General features: G+C 31.7%; 1 long non-coding RNA gene across 11 annotated transcripts in view; it reads right to left on the reverse strand.

Moving 5' to 3' along the window:
- LOC127735369 (uncharacterized) overlaps window positions 1-18,143 on the reverse strand; it is a 187,876-nt gene that overhangs the window by 154,339 nt on the left and 15,394 nt on the right. For 10 of the 11 annotated variants that reach the window (XR_007998369.1, XR_007998362.1, XR_007998367.1 and 7 more), the window contains exon 2: window positions 2,998-3,026. This is a non-coding gene — a long non-coding RNA (uncharacterized LOC127735369). Of the gene's footprint in view, window positions 1-2,997; window positions 3,027-3,808; window positions 3,836-8,031; window positions 8,224-18,143 lie in introns of all 11 variants that reach the window. The other variant, XR_007998364.1, reaches the window with a different exon arrangement.

Here is an 18,143-nt window from a genome sequence, read left to right on the forward strand (position 1 = left end):
TTAACATGTTGAAAAACTTATTTTGTTTTTCTTAAATTCTGCCGTTACAGAAATAGCTTTGAACAATCTGCGAAGCTTTGAATATAAGTATTTGATAAAAAAAAACCAACAACAAATAATGATTTTTTAACAAAATTAATACTTAGTTTGATGATTTCAAGCCATTCTCAGTCAAATATATACATCTTTGCTCAAATTTGCATTGGGTATGGGCAATGCTTCCCTTTTTGATAAAATTGTGTTCGACATCAAATTGATCTTCTAGGCTCATAAGACGCCAAATACATTTTTTCACTGAAGAAATGAATTAGTTTTGGCGTTTTTAATATAATAAACATTTTGAGGTAGATGGATAAAAATGGACATAAAAAAACGGAAAGTATGAAAATTTGAGGTTGTCTGGGTTTTTTTTTCCATATTTGTGGCTACGAAAATAGCTTGGAACAATCTACAGTTATAATAATGTCTGTATTTGATATGAATACAAGTAATTTGAAAGAAATCATTGTCTTGATATGTGATGTTGTAACCCGGATTTGTTTTTTCTCAATCGATTTATGAATTTCGAACAGCGGTATACTACTGTTGCCTTTATTTATGTTGACCATTCATTTGTAAAATGTGTTTGTTTTTAAGTCAGATTTCCTAGGAGTAGAAGTAATATTTTCCATTTCCATAATATTTTATAAAAGAAAATGATTGATCTCTGGGGTTCATTAGATGTCAAATACTTTGTTGCATGGAAGAAAGCCTAAATTGTTCAGTAAAGATATATATTTTTTATTTCAAAAAGACAAAAATCACAAAACACGTCTGGAAAATCTCTTAATCCGATATTGTCTTCTTTTTCAAAACTGGAGCTACAGACATGGCATAAGACAAAATCAGAAGGTTGAAAAAACCAAATTATTGTTGATTTGAATGAAGGTGTTCATTAATTAAAATTGATTGTGTTTAGTTGAAACTTGTTTGAGTAGGGGTAATATTTTCAATATTTTAAGGTTTTACACTATCGAAATTAGCTAGTTCTGTTGTTCATCGATATTCTACAGAATTATTACCATCAAGTTTATGATTAAAACATATTTGGTTAAAACAAATGCAAAACATGATAAAATATTTGAATATCCGCAAATCTGAAAATTTGCCCTCATACTATTCAACTGACTACAAACATTGCTTCAAACAATCAAATAGCTGCTAAATATATCCAGTGTAACAATAACAATCAAAACAAATCAAATTTTCAATTACTGTTTATATCTTCTGTAATGGGAACAACGGTTACACGTTTGTTTTAACATTCTTCATGGGGTAGGTTGGTAATTTCAATTGTGAGAAGACTTGTAACCAACAAAGCTGAAATCCTAATAACATTTAGAAAACTAATACCCTGGGCTTTCATTTGAAACCATACTTGAATATAAATGAACTCTTGCATATTGTTAGACAATATCAAGTGTATTTTTTGCGTGGATTCGTAGCCAAAAACGTTTTTAGCATCATATATGTACAACCACTGGGTCGATGCCACTGCTGGTGATTGTTTCCTCCCTGAGTGCATCACTAGCCCAATGTGAGCACTTATATGTTGACATGAATTATCATTGATATGGTCCTAATTATAAATTAACTGTTTATTTATTTAATTTTAGAAAAAGAAAATAAAACCAATAGTATTCAATTAAACAAAACTTTTATTTTGATCGAATAATCCAAATTCAACTCTACTATCTATATTACAGGCATCTGTAGTTCAAATCTCTTGAATCGATTAAGGAGATACAAATCAAGGGTAACACAAAAACTAAGGAATTCCATTAACTTCAAAATGAGCTATACCGAATGCGTCGACAAAGTAGCTCCTCCTACCCATCTTGCTGTTCACTCCTGCTATTCAATGCATCATCAGGTATGCAATTATATACTTAAGCAAAATGCCCCAATCGGACAAATGACACAATCGGTAAACCGACTATACTAGTATCTAAATTTCTAAAGCAACTAAAACTTGACGACATTATCCTTTTACGACCGTCAATTGAAAACTAAGATCGCAGAAGTTAACTGATGTTCAAATAAAAAACGTTTTTTGTTCAGAGTTTGCAACACAATGCAGTTCTATTTGTTAAATTAGAGGCAACAGTATTAAGGTAAAAAAATGTAAGAGAATCGCACGAACTCAAAAAGAAGCGATACCAGTTATGCATGCATTAATCGCCATCCGAGTCCATACTTAGTCAAAATGGCGCGATAGAGAATATGACTCAATTGATAAATTTGTGTACGAGACAGATAGTCTTGTGGATAAATATCTACGTCTTCGAAAACTTTTCTCTCGAACTCTTTTACATTGTACTATCTGAAACATCATGTTTACACTTTTCATGACAGTTAATTACCTGAAGTTTTCACGTTTTCATACGTTCCTGTGTGTCAAAAGTTTTTGGTTTGAGCGGGATTGTTATGAAGCTTAACACAGGAGAGAGCTTCGGATTGACGAATTTATAAAGTTTTATTTTCAGATAAAAAAAAAAAAATGAAATGTATTTTATTTTGTTTGAGTTTGTTCTTTGTATTCTCTTTTTTTGTAATTACCTTAAACTTTCCTAAGAATTAAATCCATGTTTATCACATCAGTTATATTTTCTCTAGTAGTTTTGCTTTATCAGCAATAGTCTGAAGATTCAAGCTCATATGATTTCTGACCGTGAATTTGAAATAATTATTGTTCAGAGATCTGAATCATCTTTCATTCAAATTTTGACAATATTTTTGAGGATTTAAAGAACTTAACTCAATTTACGATAGCAAAAACTGGTATCGACTTTACTTTAAGTTTTATTAAGAGGTTTTTTTCACGTAAAAATCATAAAAGGTAAGCATATACTGGTTGTTTTAAATTAAAATATAAGGTGTTTTCTAAATACATGCTAGTATAGTTTATGCTTCCTAACATCTGATCTTAAATTTCTTAGTTTATTTTGAAGTACTCACTATAACCTTTGTTTGCCGACTCTTGTTCCCTGTTAAAAAATGAATTGATGTATATTACCAAAGAAAATACCATGTCTTAAACAAGTTTTTTATAATGTAAGAGATTTATTAAAACATTGGAATCCATTAATCACAAAGATATTCTGATCACTTCATTAGAGGTAAGAGTAGTTTATCTCAATTCAAATCTCATATATTCACCATGAGTATTCAAATATAGGTAAAACAAAAAGTAGAAATCGTATAAACTTCAAATATCTGAAATACCTGTTTATAAGAATATGGATACATTTTTCGGTTTTCGGTCAGATGTTCGTTATTTTCGATACTTTCCTATACCTTCCTTTAAGTCCAGACCAAAAACTGGTATGAAATTAATTTGCTTTTAGTGTGTTAATTGTATCGTTCCCGGTTAATTTTATGTGTTTGCCTTATGTTTTGCAGAAATTGCAATAAATGACTCGCAATGCTAATATCTTTCCTCCTTCTTTTACAATTTATTGTCTGGAATCTAAAGCTGACATTTTTTCTGACGATCAATTAGAAAAACCTGTTGGTAACAGGATTGAATAATTTTACGTTTCATCAATATTTTCGAAGATTTATGACACTTTCATTAAGATAAAAAGAAACAGGTATCGAGTTTAACATTGTTTTTTCGTTTCATTTGTTTTAGTTGATATTCTTTTTTAGAAAAAAGATTTTTTAAACGGTGCTTTCTGAATGCAGGCTAGTATAATTGATGCCTCCTAACATCTGATCTTAAATGGTTTTTTTAAATAAGATATACTGTACACTTGGTAAGACTCACCATTACTTTTATTTACCGCTTTGTTCTCTGTAAAATATAAATAAATTTAAATTGTCAAAGAAAATACCATATAAAGTAGTATACCGCTGTTCAAAAGTCATAAATCGATTAAGAGAAAACAAATCGGGACTGCAAACTAAAACCGAGGGAAACACATCAACTATAAGAGGAAAACAACGGATCAATAGAAACACTGAACTGCAACAAAAACAAACGCCAACAAACATAGAAACGGACTATTTGATAGCAACTGCCATATTCCTGACTTGGTACAGGACATTTTAAGAAAAAATGGTGGGTTGAACCTGGTTTTATGGCTAGCCATACATCAAACAAATGTTCAAATGGGTTTTTTCAATCAGCTTTTTTAAAATTGTAATAAACACCCAAAAATGTACTTTTATATGCACGATTGACTGTATAGCATAGTGTCTGAAACTTCAAGTTTACATTTTTTCTGGCGATTAATTGAAATAACTTGTTAGTAAAAGCGATGAACTATTTTACGTTCAGATTTCGTTAATATGTTTAACAATTTAAGGAGGTATGCTTCAATTTTTGATAACACAATGTGTGTACAATTTAGCATTACTTTTCATTTAGGTGTTTTTCACGTAGAGATCTTCATTTTACTTTTCAATTAATTTTTCTCAATTATTCACAATGCAGTTCCATTTGCTAAATTAGAGGTTACAGTAATTTACCGATATTCAAATCTAATACATATATGAAGGAGATACAGATCACAATAAAAAAACGCAATAACTAAGGGATTCCCTTGAACTAAAAAAGAGCGAAACTTGAGTCGACAAGGTAAGCACCTGCTGATATACATGCATTACCAGCAATGCGAATCTTTAATCAAAGAAATATGACACAGAATAGGTAAATTTTCCAAAAAGACAAATATTCTAGTATCTTAGTATCTAAGACCGCAAACACTTGTCGCTCAAATCTTTTTACATTTTTTTGTTGTTTGAAACTTCATGTTTACATAATTCCTGATCGTTAATTGGGCATTCAGGCAAATGCAGTCTACAGATATTCAAATACTTGGACATATCTGTTTATAGAAATGCCGAATTGTTTTTCTTTCAGAATTTGTTAATAGTTTTGACAATTCTCGGGACTTCCTTAAATTCCGGATAAAAAAAAACTGGTATGGAATTATTAATGCTTCAGTGTATCATTTGACTTTCTTAAAAGAGAGGCGAAAGATACCAGAGGGACATTCAAACTCATAAGTCGAAAATAAACTGACAATGCCATGGCTGAAAAAGAAAAAGACAAACAATAGTACACAAAACACAACATAGAAAACTAAAGACTGAGTAACACGAACCCCACCAAAAACTGAAGGTGGTCTCAGGTGCTCCGGAAGGGTAAGCATATTAACATTTGTTTATATTTCTCTTAAGCGTTGAAAAAAATCCAATTCATGACTCACAATGCAGTTATATATGTTCTTTTATTTTTGTAATTTATTTTTTCTGAAACTTCAAGCTGACCTAATTTCTGACGATCATTTTGAAATACCTGTTAGTAAACGTGCTGTACAATTTTTGCTTCAGATTTTGTCAAATCTTCGATTTAAGAAAAAGAAATATGTATCGAGTTTAACGTTGCTTTTGCGTTTAATTTGTTAGTTTTACGTAATAATTCTAAAAAGACAAACATAGACCTGTCGTTTCAAAATTAAAAAAAATACGGTGCTTTCAAAATACAGGCTAGTAAATATGATTCTTCCCTGCATCTGCTTTTAAATCGCTCTGTTTTGGTAAGATAGACTATATACTTGGAAGTTGGCACCTTTATACGCCAATCTGTTCTTATCGAATGCCGGTAAACTGTCAAAGAAACGGGCCTTGGTGGCCTAGTGGTCTAAATAGTTCAACTACTGTACCACTAGCCTTTCAAAACTGTGGTTGTGAGGCGGACCACGCACATGGCAGAAGGTGCGTTCAACTCCAATCTTAAATGACTAGGGTTGATTGTTTTTATTCCGAAGAATAGAATACATACCCAAAAATGACTTTATACTTTCTCTATTAATTTTTAATAAATTGTCTGAAAATTCCAGTTTACAAACTTATGGTCAATTGCAAAACTTATTTGTAAAATAGCTGAACTATTATTCGTTCAGATTTAGTAAAATAGTTTCGACAAAACACAACATAGAAAATCAAAGACTGTAATTAAATATTACTTTAGAGTTGAATGTTTTATACGTAAACATCTTCCGTTATTGCGTTTTGCATTAAAAACTATTTCATTTTCTCTTTATCTCAACGCAGCATTTGACTGTCATAAATCCATTAAAGCAAAAATGAGGAAATCGCATGAATTCTAAAGGAAGCAATACTGGTTGCGTGGTCGTGTGCATCAATCTGTCAATTGAAAATGCATGTTGGTAAAAGCGCTGAACCATTTTTCTTTCATATTTTGTCAATCTTTCGAAGATTTCTGACAATTTTCACAATAGAATCGCACGAACTTCAAAAGGATACCGTATGCGTCGACAGGGTAAGCCCCTCCTGCAATGTTTGCATCACTAGCTCTGTTAACCCATATGCAGGCATAATGTCATAATCGGTAAATTAACTGATGGGACGACTATTCTGGTAAATTGTATGTGATATTGCAAATAAATATCTCTCAAATAGTTTTTCAATTAATTGTCCGAAACTTGTTAACATATTTTCTGACCGTCAATTGGATATTCAGGCAAGAGCAGTTTGCCGAGGTTAAATTACCTGGGAATACCTGTGAATAAAGGTGTTGTATCCTTTTTTTCTTGAGAGTTGTTCAATATTTTTGACAATTTCTGAGACTTTCCTTAGTTTACTGACCAAAACTGGTATGAAATTAACGATGCCTTTTTGTGAAATTTGTGACTGAGGCTGTCAACTGATTTTTGTATAGACCTTAAGTGTTGCAAAAATTACAATTCTTGATTCATAATGAATTTATACTTGCTAAATTAATTTTTCAACTTCAAGTTTTCATATTTTCTGACGATGAATTGAAAAACCTATAAGTGAAAACGCTGAACAATTTGTCATCCAGATTTGCTCTATATTTTCGACAATTTTAGCAAAAATGTATTAACAAATACCGAACTGCAATTTAAATTCTGAAAGTGGGAAGTCCAATAAAAAACTGACAAAATCAAAAGTAAATTTTTCTTGAATTTCTGAAAAAGGGTTTATATTTTAGCATTGCTTTTGCTTTTGAATAATATAATCCAAAAGCTGAGTGAATCGCATGAACCCGAAAAGGAGCGATACCGGTTGCTTCGACAGGGTAAGCTCATCATTCTTTACATATATAACTCGCACTGCGAATCTAAACTTAATCATTACAACATTCAATCTTACAATATGTCTTATATTTGGTACTTTTTTTCTCTTTTTTTTATGTGCCGCGTACACAAAAATAACTCAAACAGAGTTATGAAGAATCATGACTAAATCATCACTTAAATTGATTTTTCGCGTAAATCACGAATTGCTTGAAAATACAATATGTCTGTGTTTTAATTTGCAATCTTAGATCTTAAGATCCAATAATTTAATCTGCAATTTTTACTGAATATGAACTATTCCCGATTGTAACATTTTGACTGAGTGCGAATTCGCATTGCATAGTTTGATATTTAAACCTATGTGAAGAAACTATTTTGTTTTTAATATGAACTACTTTCTGGATGTTCTTTTTGGACGAGTTGGTGGTGCCTTACATAGTCTATCCGAATTATTTGTCCTATATATATGTTATTTTCTGCCAATTTATCTAACATATATCTCGATGTGACCCATGGTTGTCTAAATGTTTGTATTGTTTTTTGCACGCTTCAGTGTGATTGTCGGGCTAAACTTTGACAGTATATGTATGATATCTTTGCAAGATTTGTTTTATTGATATTACTCCATGGCTTTGTTCTTCAATTCTCATTTGTGGCGTGATCGTCAGTTTACAAAGAATCAGCTCAAACCAGCGCCAGGGCTCGAATTAAAATTGCAGTAAGATGAGAGATTTTTTTTTCTTTTTTGCTCCGTGTTAAAGTCGTCACTGTGGCTTTGAGCTGATAAACAGCAATAAAACTTAAAAGCGCATGTCCTTTGCTTTTTGTAATTTTACTATGCATATACTTATTTTGTGTCATGGATAAATACCTCCATATCCTTTTTTTTTTTTTTTCTATTATAGGAAAAGACACTTACCCTGTCGCAGCACCTGGTACCGCTTCTTTAGGTTTTCCTGAGATTAACTAAGTGTGTTCTTCTCTTTTTTTTTTTTTGTCTTCTTAATCTACTAATGAGCTTTGAACAACTGTAAACTGCTATTGCCTTATCAATTTCATAGCCTAGTGATTAAGAGAAACTCACAATTGCCGTTATTTTCCTTTCTGTTTTCTGTTGAATAGAAATAATGAAAATGGGAAAATGAAAAGCATACTTGAATGTCAGATCTGTTATTTTGTTATTTTTTTAAGTGTTTCAAATATTTCAATTCATCACATTACAAACACATTACCAAAAACAACAACCACTTTTGGTTTAATTTGAAATGCAGTGCTTTTAATTTCATTTTACCCGTCATTTTGTCTTAAATTGATATCTTTAGATAGCATAACTACACAGGCACTTGTCTCAGAAAAAAATTTCCTATATACCTTTATATAACACAAGATACTTAACTCGCATTTTTGAAAAATGTCACCCGGTCGCGAAATTCCGTAATATTTCGATTTCTCGGTTGTCAACCCCACTAAATCTTGTTATGCCGTAAATCTAAATTGATTTATCTACACAATGGTGTATAACACGCCTACCTTTGTTGTCGGAATAATTCGTAGCAGGCCTATCCAAGTATGTCAACCGTAATTATTTCGTCTACCAACACTCGATTGGAAATATATATATCTGTATTACACCATTGTGTAGATAAATCAATTTAGATTTACGGCATAACAAGTTTTGTTGGGTTGACAACCAAGAAATCGAAATATAACGGAATTTCGCGACCGGGTGACATTTTTCAAAAATGCGAGTTAAGTACCTTGTGTTATATCAAGATGTATAGGAAATTTTTTTCTGAGACAAGTGCCTGTGCATAACTAGTATATTTTGAACGACTCCTCAAATTAAAAACTCCACTGTCTTGTCTTTCTCTGATAAAGGGAAATGCAGGGAAATGATCAAAGAAAATATCAATTCAGACAAATATCTCAAAATGTACGATAACTGTTTTGATCTGTCAGACATTTTAACCAAACTTGCAATGCAGTTATTCTTGCATTAATTCTTTTACATTTTACTGTCTGAATATTCAATTTTACTTATTTTCCGGCTGTCCAAATAATCTTGTTGGTAAAAAAAAAGATAAAAGGAGGACGGGACATTTTAGTTTCTCAATAATTTATCATGTTATCAACGGGGGTTTCAGAATGGTACCTTACTAATCATGACAATACCAGAGTACCGACTACTAACTTCAACTAAGAAAAATATAGATTGTTAATACATTTAATCATGTAGCATTTAAGTTATTACACATCATGAAAGCATATAAAGCACACAATAATTCACAAAACACTTCGCAAAAACTAAATATTGAAGAAATTGATCCCTTCAAAAAACTCACCACAGAAACCTGGCTTATGAAATTGTACGCTAGACGTGAGTTTCGTCTAAAAACGACTCATCTGTCACGCTCGAATCAAAAAGTTAAAAGGCCAAATATAATACCAGCTATTCAAAAGTTCATGTTGAACTCAAATGCTGCAGAAGGGTGGGTAGTTCTTATCAACTTATCACACTGGCATTTTACTCCAATAAAAATTGAATGATTAGTAATATTAAATTGTGATATGTATCACACCCTCACTGATAGTTCTCTTTTCAAAACCCCAGAAAACAACAGATTCATAAACCATGCGTTATATAAAATATCTAATCCTTATTACTGAGGGATTGTGAAAGGTTCGAATGAAAACATGGTTTTCCGGGAGAAGACTATAACAGTGCCTGCCTCTACAAACAGATAATTTGAATTCGGTGATAAGTTAACAACCGACGAAAAGAAAAATGTAAATAGATTTTATATTGATTATATTGATTGGAATTGGCATGAGATATTTGATTCTATTTCACATGATCTTTGTATAATTTCTTCATGAGTCTCCAGTTTGTCTTACATAACGCGTCCATGAAATAATGTCAATAAGGAAACACCTCGCAAGAATTATATATATACATCCATTCATTTTCATTGAACTAGTACACATTTTTTTTAGGGGCCAGCTGAAGTCCGCCTCCGGGTGCGGGATTTTCTCGCTGTGTTGAAGACCCATTGGTGGCCTTCGGCTGTTTTCTGCTCTTTGGTCGGGTTGTTGTCTCTTTGACACATTCCCCATTCCCATTCTCAATTTTTTTCATCTTGTACATTTGTATTCTAACACTTTTTTTCCTTTTCGATATGCACAGGTCACTTGAACCGTCATTTTACTATAAAAAATCACTGAAAAACAGGAAGGCCTCACGGTCATTCAAGCAGTCTCCAGTAAACCTCTGTAATATATTTTGAATATCAAACGGACATTTTGATCCCTACGTACACATCGAAGAAAATAAGTATCCATTTATTACTCTAGATGTCATTTCTATATGTCTATATGTTAGTTAGGTCTGTGCCTTATTTTGTTTAATTGATCAAGAAGGTTTAGCCAACTTCATGGCCGTTTTACCTGATTTTTTGAAGATTTTTAGTAATTAAGATATTGTAAACCCTCCGTTCTTATTGAAGATTTTCTGAACTATATTTTTAATAGGATCTGTATTAAGTCTAAGTATCAGTCAAATTTTAAAGACATCTGTTGTCATTCAAGTGGTCTCCGGTAGTCGTTTGTAATATATTTTGAATATCAAACTGGAATTTTGAGCCCTTTGTACACATCAAAACGTGTCCAGTAATTCCTCTTGATGTCATTGGTATCTACATGTTACCTTACTCTTTGTCTATAGTAATTAAGTTCGAATGATCATGTAGGTCTAGACAACGCCATGTGCCGTTTTATCAGGCCATATTTAGATTATCAGGTCTATTAAAAATGTCTTTTTGTGGTTTTCCAATATTTTATGTATTTATATTTTCACATGTTACTAGACTGTCCGTTTTTGTTATATATTGAGATATCTTGTTTGAAAATTACATCTTTGATGTAACTTTTTTGAAAAAAAAATCTATACATTTTAAAGAGAAATTTGTTTATATTCGATGACACATAGAATTTATGATAACATTTTTGGATCACAAAATGATTTCTACATCTCTTTGTACTCCTTCCAACTTTGGCTATAACTATTTTGATTTTATCCGAATATTGAAATATGTGTCATTTTTAACTGAAATAAGGTGTAACTTGTGTATATCGAACCGACTGCTACCAACCGGGTTGATATTAAATATCAAATAAAGAATAACGAACCGGCCACTCACTTCGCATACATGATTGTATTCCTATTTTTATATAACTTATAAATGTGTACGGGATGTTTAGCTTTTTTAAAATGTGGTGAAGCCAATTACAATGTTCTTTTTTTCAACAACTGTATATGATACCATCAACAGAAAAAGACGTTGAACATTCTGTGAATGAATCTGTTTTTGTTGGTTAAATATTCCCCTTTTCAGCCTCTTTTCTTTTATTTATAAAACTAACGTTTAATTTGTCGATTCTACAATCAAAGTTTATATCTAATTGTCTTGACAAGATAGTGCGGGCTTCCACACAAAAAGGGATTTCTGTCTTCTTTTACTCTTTCAAAATATAGCTTATATCGTGCTATTATCAAAACTCTACAGCACACATACCATAAGTATCAGACGTAAAATACATTTGTAATGGGCGATCGAACATGGTTCAAATTGGATTATCTCCCGTTTGCCAGAATAAAATATCAATTAAAATGAAGCTTAATGATACAAATGCATGTAATGTTTGTGAGATATATTAGATACTTTATTTGAGTATAACTTGTATTGCACTTGTTGATTTTCTCTAATAGAGAATTACTGATATCTGATATATGTAAAGTTTGTACGTTATGTATGAATAGAAGTATGATTCATGGCTGTATGATGGTCTACAAGAGAGTGATGACTTTCATCCTCATGCGTATGACTTATATCCTAACTTACTTCTTATTATGATATAAGTGTGTCACGCCGCTTGTGAATTTTCTCTATTTAACAAGTATGGTCACCGTGCTTGTTAAAACGATGAAAATTTGTCGTATTTTGGCAAAATTAAAATCGGAAAAGGTGCAATTTTGTGGCTACAAAAACAACTGAACGATAGAATATTTTAAGAAATGTAATACAGTACCAGTAATTAAATAAATATGAAAAACATGGGTTCGCGGAATTACATTTTTTTGCTTCATAAAAACAGTTTTTCTTACAATGCATTTTTCTGAAAAATTTTGTCGAGTCCCAGGTCGAGTGAAATTAACAAATAGAATGATAGTACACGTCTGTTCGACGCAATATGAGTCACGATCATGGAAATATACAAATACCTGAAATTCACACCTTGTCCTTGTATTTTTTTACAGGAACTTCTAAGGGAGAAAGAAAAGAAGTAAGCAGTATCCTTTAACTTTACTTTCCGCTATATAGATGATGTTCTCTCACTAAATAATTCAAACTTTGATGACTACGTTGAACGAATCTATCCCATCGAACTTGAGATAAAGGATGCAACAGATATTTACATCTAGAAATTGACAATGAGGGTCAGTTGAAAACAAAACTTTACGACAAAAGAGATGATTTCGGCTTCCCAATTGTGAACTTTCCATTTCTATGTAGCAACATTCCAGCAGCGCCTGCATACGGAGCATATATCTCCCAGTTGATACGATATTCCCGGGCTTGTATTTCCTATCATAATTTCCTTGATAGAGGGTTACTGCTCACAAGCAAGCTATTAAACCAAGAGTTCCAAGTGGTGAAGTTGAAGTCATCCCTTCGTAAGTTTTACGGACGCCATCACGAGTTGTTGGCCGTTATGGAATATCCGTTTCACAGATGATAACGGATATATTCTTAATGTCGTAACTACAATCCCGTATCCTTTTCCCAAATGTGACCTAAAAAATTAGACTTATTACCAGGTTTGTAATAACATGAGCAATACGACGGGTGCCACATGTGGAGCAGGATCTGCTTACCCTTCCGGAGCACAGTCTTTAGTTTTCTATGTTGTGTTTTGTGTCCTATTGGTTGTCTATTGGTCTTTTTCTTTTTTAGCCATGGCGTTGTCTGTTTATTTTCGACATATGAATTTGAATGTCCCTCTGGTATCTTTCGCCCCTCTTTTTTATCTTCTGTTCTGTTTTGGGAGTCCATGGGGTTCTGGATGGGGTTCTTAATTACTATATTCTTTAAATTATTAGTGAATTTTTATTTATCTGGAAAAATAAACGTTTATTCTGTAAATTTCTCATGAAATTGATTTTACGATTACATTTTTATCATGGATTCCTTATCCTCTTTTTGCGAAAAATATGTTGTTGTTCCAGCGGACGAAGCCTTTTACAATATTGTTTTCAATATTTAGAATGTCAAGCAAAACTGTCAATCCCACACATATCCTTACATTATTCACGAAAGAGGACACTGCGTCTTTCTCTTATTTGTATTAATGTTAAAAAGGACGATAAAAATCTTCTGTCTTTATACTTGATATCAAAACTTCAAAAGATCTTTAAAACGAATGACATATAGATTTGTCATCAATATTTTCGACTTATCAAAAAAGATGGCCTGCAGAAACAAGATAAAGGACCGGGTTTGTAATCACCCAGCAGTGTCAATTTGATATGGATTCTTAAAATTTCTAAAGAAAAAATAAACTGCAAAATCTTCAATCACTATTCTTACGATTTTGCAGAAAAATCAAATCATTTTACAATTCTATTCCTCTGTCTAATTGAAATATATAAAACATCGTCTTATTTAAAAGAGCTTTTTTTAAAAATGTGATTCGCTTATACAATTCCTTGTTTTAAGGTCATGAAAAATGTTACTTTTTGGAGAACCGCACCGAAGCCAACAACAAATACACCGATGATGAGATCACCAAATCGCTGGACTCTTTGATGGACAACATATCTGGATCGATATTTCAACAGAAAGAAGTATATGTCCCAAAACAGTGTTATCTTGGAACACTAATGATAGATTCAAAATTGAAATGTGAGCAATTTAAATTTACAGCTATTAAATTGCGTGTTGGAATGGCAAGACTTGTTTTATCATTTACCTTTTATGTATGTGTAAGACTGTTCCTTCGACTAAGAAAGTTTCACATATTGATTAAAATTATTCAATTGTATTTAGAGATATTCTGTCATTGCAAATCATATACCGGTAATAACAATTAAAAATTTTGGTATCCAATTGACACGGTCTTACAAAAATATTAACCAAGAATGCCAATATTTTTTCCTAAATTGATCATAATGTACCTGTTTAAAAAAATCAGTCTCTGTACTTCAGGGTAGAGATTGGTTGGAGTTAATTCAGTTAATTCATCAAATCTTCAAATGTAGCTTTGGTGACTCAGGATTAATTTTTGTACAGAGACTACTTTTTGTTGATAGAATGTCAATATTTCTTCTTTTGTATTGAAAATCAGGTACAGTACTACCTGTGAAATACTCTGAAAAATGGTGGCCATAAAAGTTATGTTCACCATGGTGAACCTCTATGTCCATGATTATACCACCTGTGGTTTGATCAATACACGAGGTATTCCGAATATAAAAATAAGGAGATGTGGGTTGATTGCAAATGAGACAACTATCCACCAAAGTTCAAATTAAGTGGATGTTAAGCAATCGTACGGCATTCAACAATGAGAAAAACACATGCCGCATTTTCGGCTGTAAAAGGCCCCGACATGAAAAACATGAAACAATTCAATTAAGAAAATGAACATCAAAATTATTTATTTTGTAAAAATATTTCCTTTCTTTATTTGAAATGTACACGTATACATAACAACAAAATTATTTTCATTTACCTGTGTTTAAAGTAATTGCAAATGGCTGATATTTTTGTTCAAGCATATTGTTTTTCTTAAATTGTTTAATATTTCACAGCGGTATAACATGTTACTTTAATTATTCTTCCCTTAGTTTATTTATTTTTTATTTACATTGTATCATAGATCAAATGTATTTGTTCAGTGTATGTTCACTGGTGTTAATATGTCTTTTGATTGAGTTAAGCCATTTCAATTGATAGTTTATAGTGTGTCTTTCTATGTTGTGATATTACACTATTGTTTCACATAAGGATGAAGTTTTGGTACCAATAAAACGTTTAAACCCGCTGCAATTGTTTGCACCTGTCCTAAGTCAGGAATCTGATGTTCAGTAGTTGTCGTTTGTTGATGTGGTTCATGAGTGTTTCTCGTTTCTCGTTTTTTAAATAGATTAGACCGTTGGTTTTCCCGTTTGATTGGTTTTACACTAGTAATTTTTGGGACCCTTTATAGCTTGCTGTTCGGTGTGAGCCAAGGCTCCGTGTTGAAGACCGTACTTTGACCTATAATGGTTTACTTTTATAAATTTTGACTTGGATGGAGAGTTGTCTCATTGGCACTCATACCGCATCTTCTTATATATATTATTTATAACAAAACAATTAACGAAAAACAAATATGACAGAAATGAAACACTGACAACCATTGAAATACGGGCTTCTGACTTAGGACAGGCACACAAAGACTGTGGTGGGGTTAATCATGGTTGTGAGCGCTCAACTCTCCCCTAACCTGGTGTAACAGCACAACAAAAGAACAAACTAAAAAAATCAGTTGAAAAAGTCTTAACTCATCAGATCGATACAAAGAGAAAAACATCAAACAAATACACAGCCGGACGTGGCAGGGTATTTATCCATCCCTCATCCCTAATAACAAAAATTTAATTGTCAAGGGATTTGCTTATTGCATTTGTGTGTCATTTAAATAATAGCTTACAGGTAATACTGTGTCCAAGGTAAATTTTGTGTTTGTATTTTGACAGAAATTAAGTGAAATATTTAATAGTTATTCTTCTCTTTTTTTTAAACTTAATATTGAACTTTTATTCGTAAATAAATGCAATATTATTAAAAACATATTTTTATTCAGATCAACAATTTCTTTTCTGTGTATAATTTTAAGTGTTATATTATGTAAATATAGTAGATAATTGACAGGAAAGGTGAAAAGTAAAATTAAGGCTAGCTGTACTGTACAAGTTCAGTTAATTCTATCATACCCGATCATTGAGTGTTTTTCATGAATAATCAAGAAAATTTATGCAGAGTTACTGCAGGAGCTTCTCAATAAGAATGAAATTGAATTAGCATGATTCTTTTTTAATTCACAATCAACTACAGAGTTGTTGTGATCTTGCTTTAGAATTCAAAAACTTTTTGACTATGTTGCATATATCACATTAATTTTTAAATGTAAGATCACCAGCCCAGTAGTCAGCACTTCTGTTTTGACATGAATTATCATTGATATGGTCATAATTATAAATTAACTGTTTACAAAACATTACACTTTTGAAATACTAAGGCTTTTCTACTTCAGGAATAGATTACCTTAGCTGTATTTGGCAAATCTTTTAGGAATTTTTGGTCCTCAATGCTTCAACTGGGTACTTTTTTTTATTCGAGCGTCACTGATGAGTCTTTTGTAGACGAAACGCTCGTCTGGCGCAAATACAACATTTCAATCCTGGTATCTATGATGAGTTTATATACAACATATATATTTAAGTCATCTTCGTGTCGTATTGTTTATTTAGAACTAACCTTTACGTCAGATGATATTTCAATTTTCAAATATACTGTACCAATATAACAGTTGCATCCGGATAAGGATGATAAATCTCTTAGATGATATTGTATTTTGTCTTCTCTAGTTATGTGGCAATTTAACACTTTCCGGACCCATTGTATAAAACAATATAATCAATGTGTGGTTGCCGATGATCTTAAGAGATGATTGGATGAGTTTGATGTGTTTGAGCTTTTGATTTTGCCATTTGATTAGGGACTTTTCCGTTTTGAAATTTCGGTATTTTTGTTATTTTTCTTTTTTTCAACGTTTTTGGTTTTTTTTTTACTTTTTTCTTTTATCAAGGTTTTTTCCCTTCGCACTTATACTGCGATATTGCAAATTTTCTAACGAGGGGTGTCATGGTAAAGTCATTGGATACGGAAAATTTGTCGTCGAATTACAGTACAGGAAGACAATCATTTAATAGCAGTAAACTTTCGGGAGATTTTGATGAAATAGATTATTTTCTTTTAGAAGAAAGTCTATGTACACAAGTTTTATAGAAAAACTCAAGAGTATAAAACATTTTTTGTTTGTTTGTTAACTTTTAGTATGATATGACTATAAGGCAAGTTTGGGTACCCATATTTACTTAGACGGTTAATTCTTTTACTGTCAGGTAACCCAACAGTCTTTTTCAGTAAAATTTGAAGTAAATGTATTTGACAACTATTAATTTGTCTTTTAAAAGATATTAAGATAAATGAAAAAAGGGAGGAAGAGATTACCAAGAATTACGCATTTTCAAAACAGTTGGATAACTGAATTACATTAGATACTTGAAAAGAGATTTATTCATATTCAAATCCAATAATCCTTTAAATCGTACGACTGCATTCATGAACGTGTATTACTATATTCTGTGTGTGGCGAATAAATGAGAGTAAGGTATCGGATCATTGGAGATGTTTTATTGAACACTTGTGTACATATACAACAATCATTCATATTTATAATGCTTGAAAAGAAACGGATCAATACACATAGCAAGTGCTGAAGTGCTGTTAATGTAAACTTTAAATATATCTGACTAAATCAAATATTTGGGAAATGGGATAAAATTAAACGACCGGTATAGCACATGAATTCTAAAATTTTCAACAAAAGGTATGATATGTTCACTTAGGTGAAACATAAACTGCAGAGGCCGCATTGGCTTATTGAAATTAAAATTGCAATTGTTTTTGTTCACAACGATACATAAATTATATGATTTTTAAAATGACGCAATCATTGCATAGAATTTGAAATAGTTAATAAAAAAAGAAAACACTGTAACACATTTTAACAGTTGATTCAAATGATCTTAAATTCAACATTTTTTTCAGGTAGAAAACGCGAACCAAAATAATCTTTTGTAAAATTAAAGGTTTTAATATATATGTGTAGCATTGCCATTCTTTCGATTCGCGTACTTCTTTCTGT

The sequence above is a fragment of the Mytilus californianus genome, unplaced genomic scaffold, assembly GCF_021869535.1.
Source record: "Mytilus californianus isolate M0D057914Y unplaced genomic scaffold, xbMytCali1.0.p SCAF_3, whole genome shotgun sequence".
Lineage (NCBI taxonomy): Eukaryota > Metazoa > Mollusca > Bivalvia > Mytilida > Mytilidae > Mytilus > Mytilus californianus.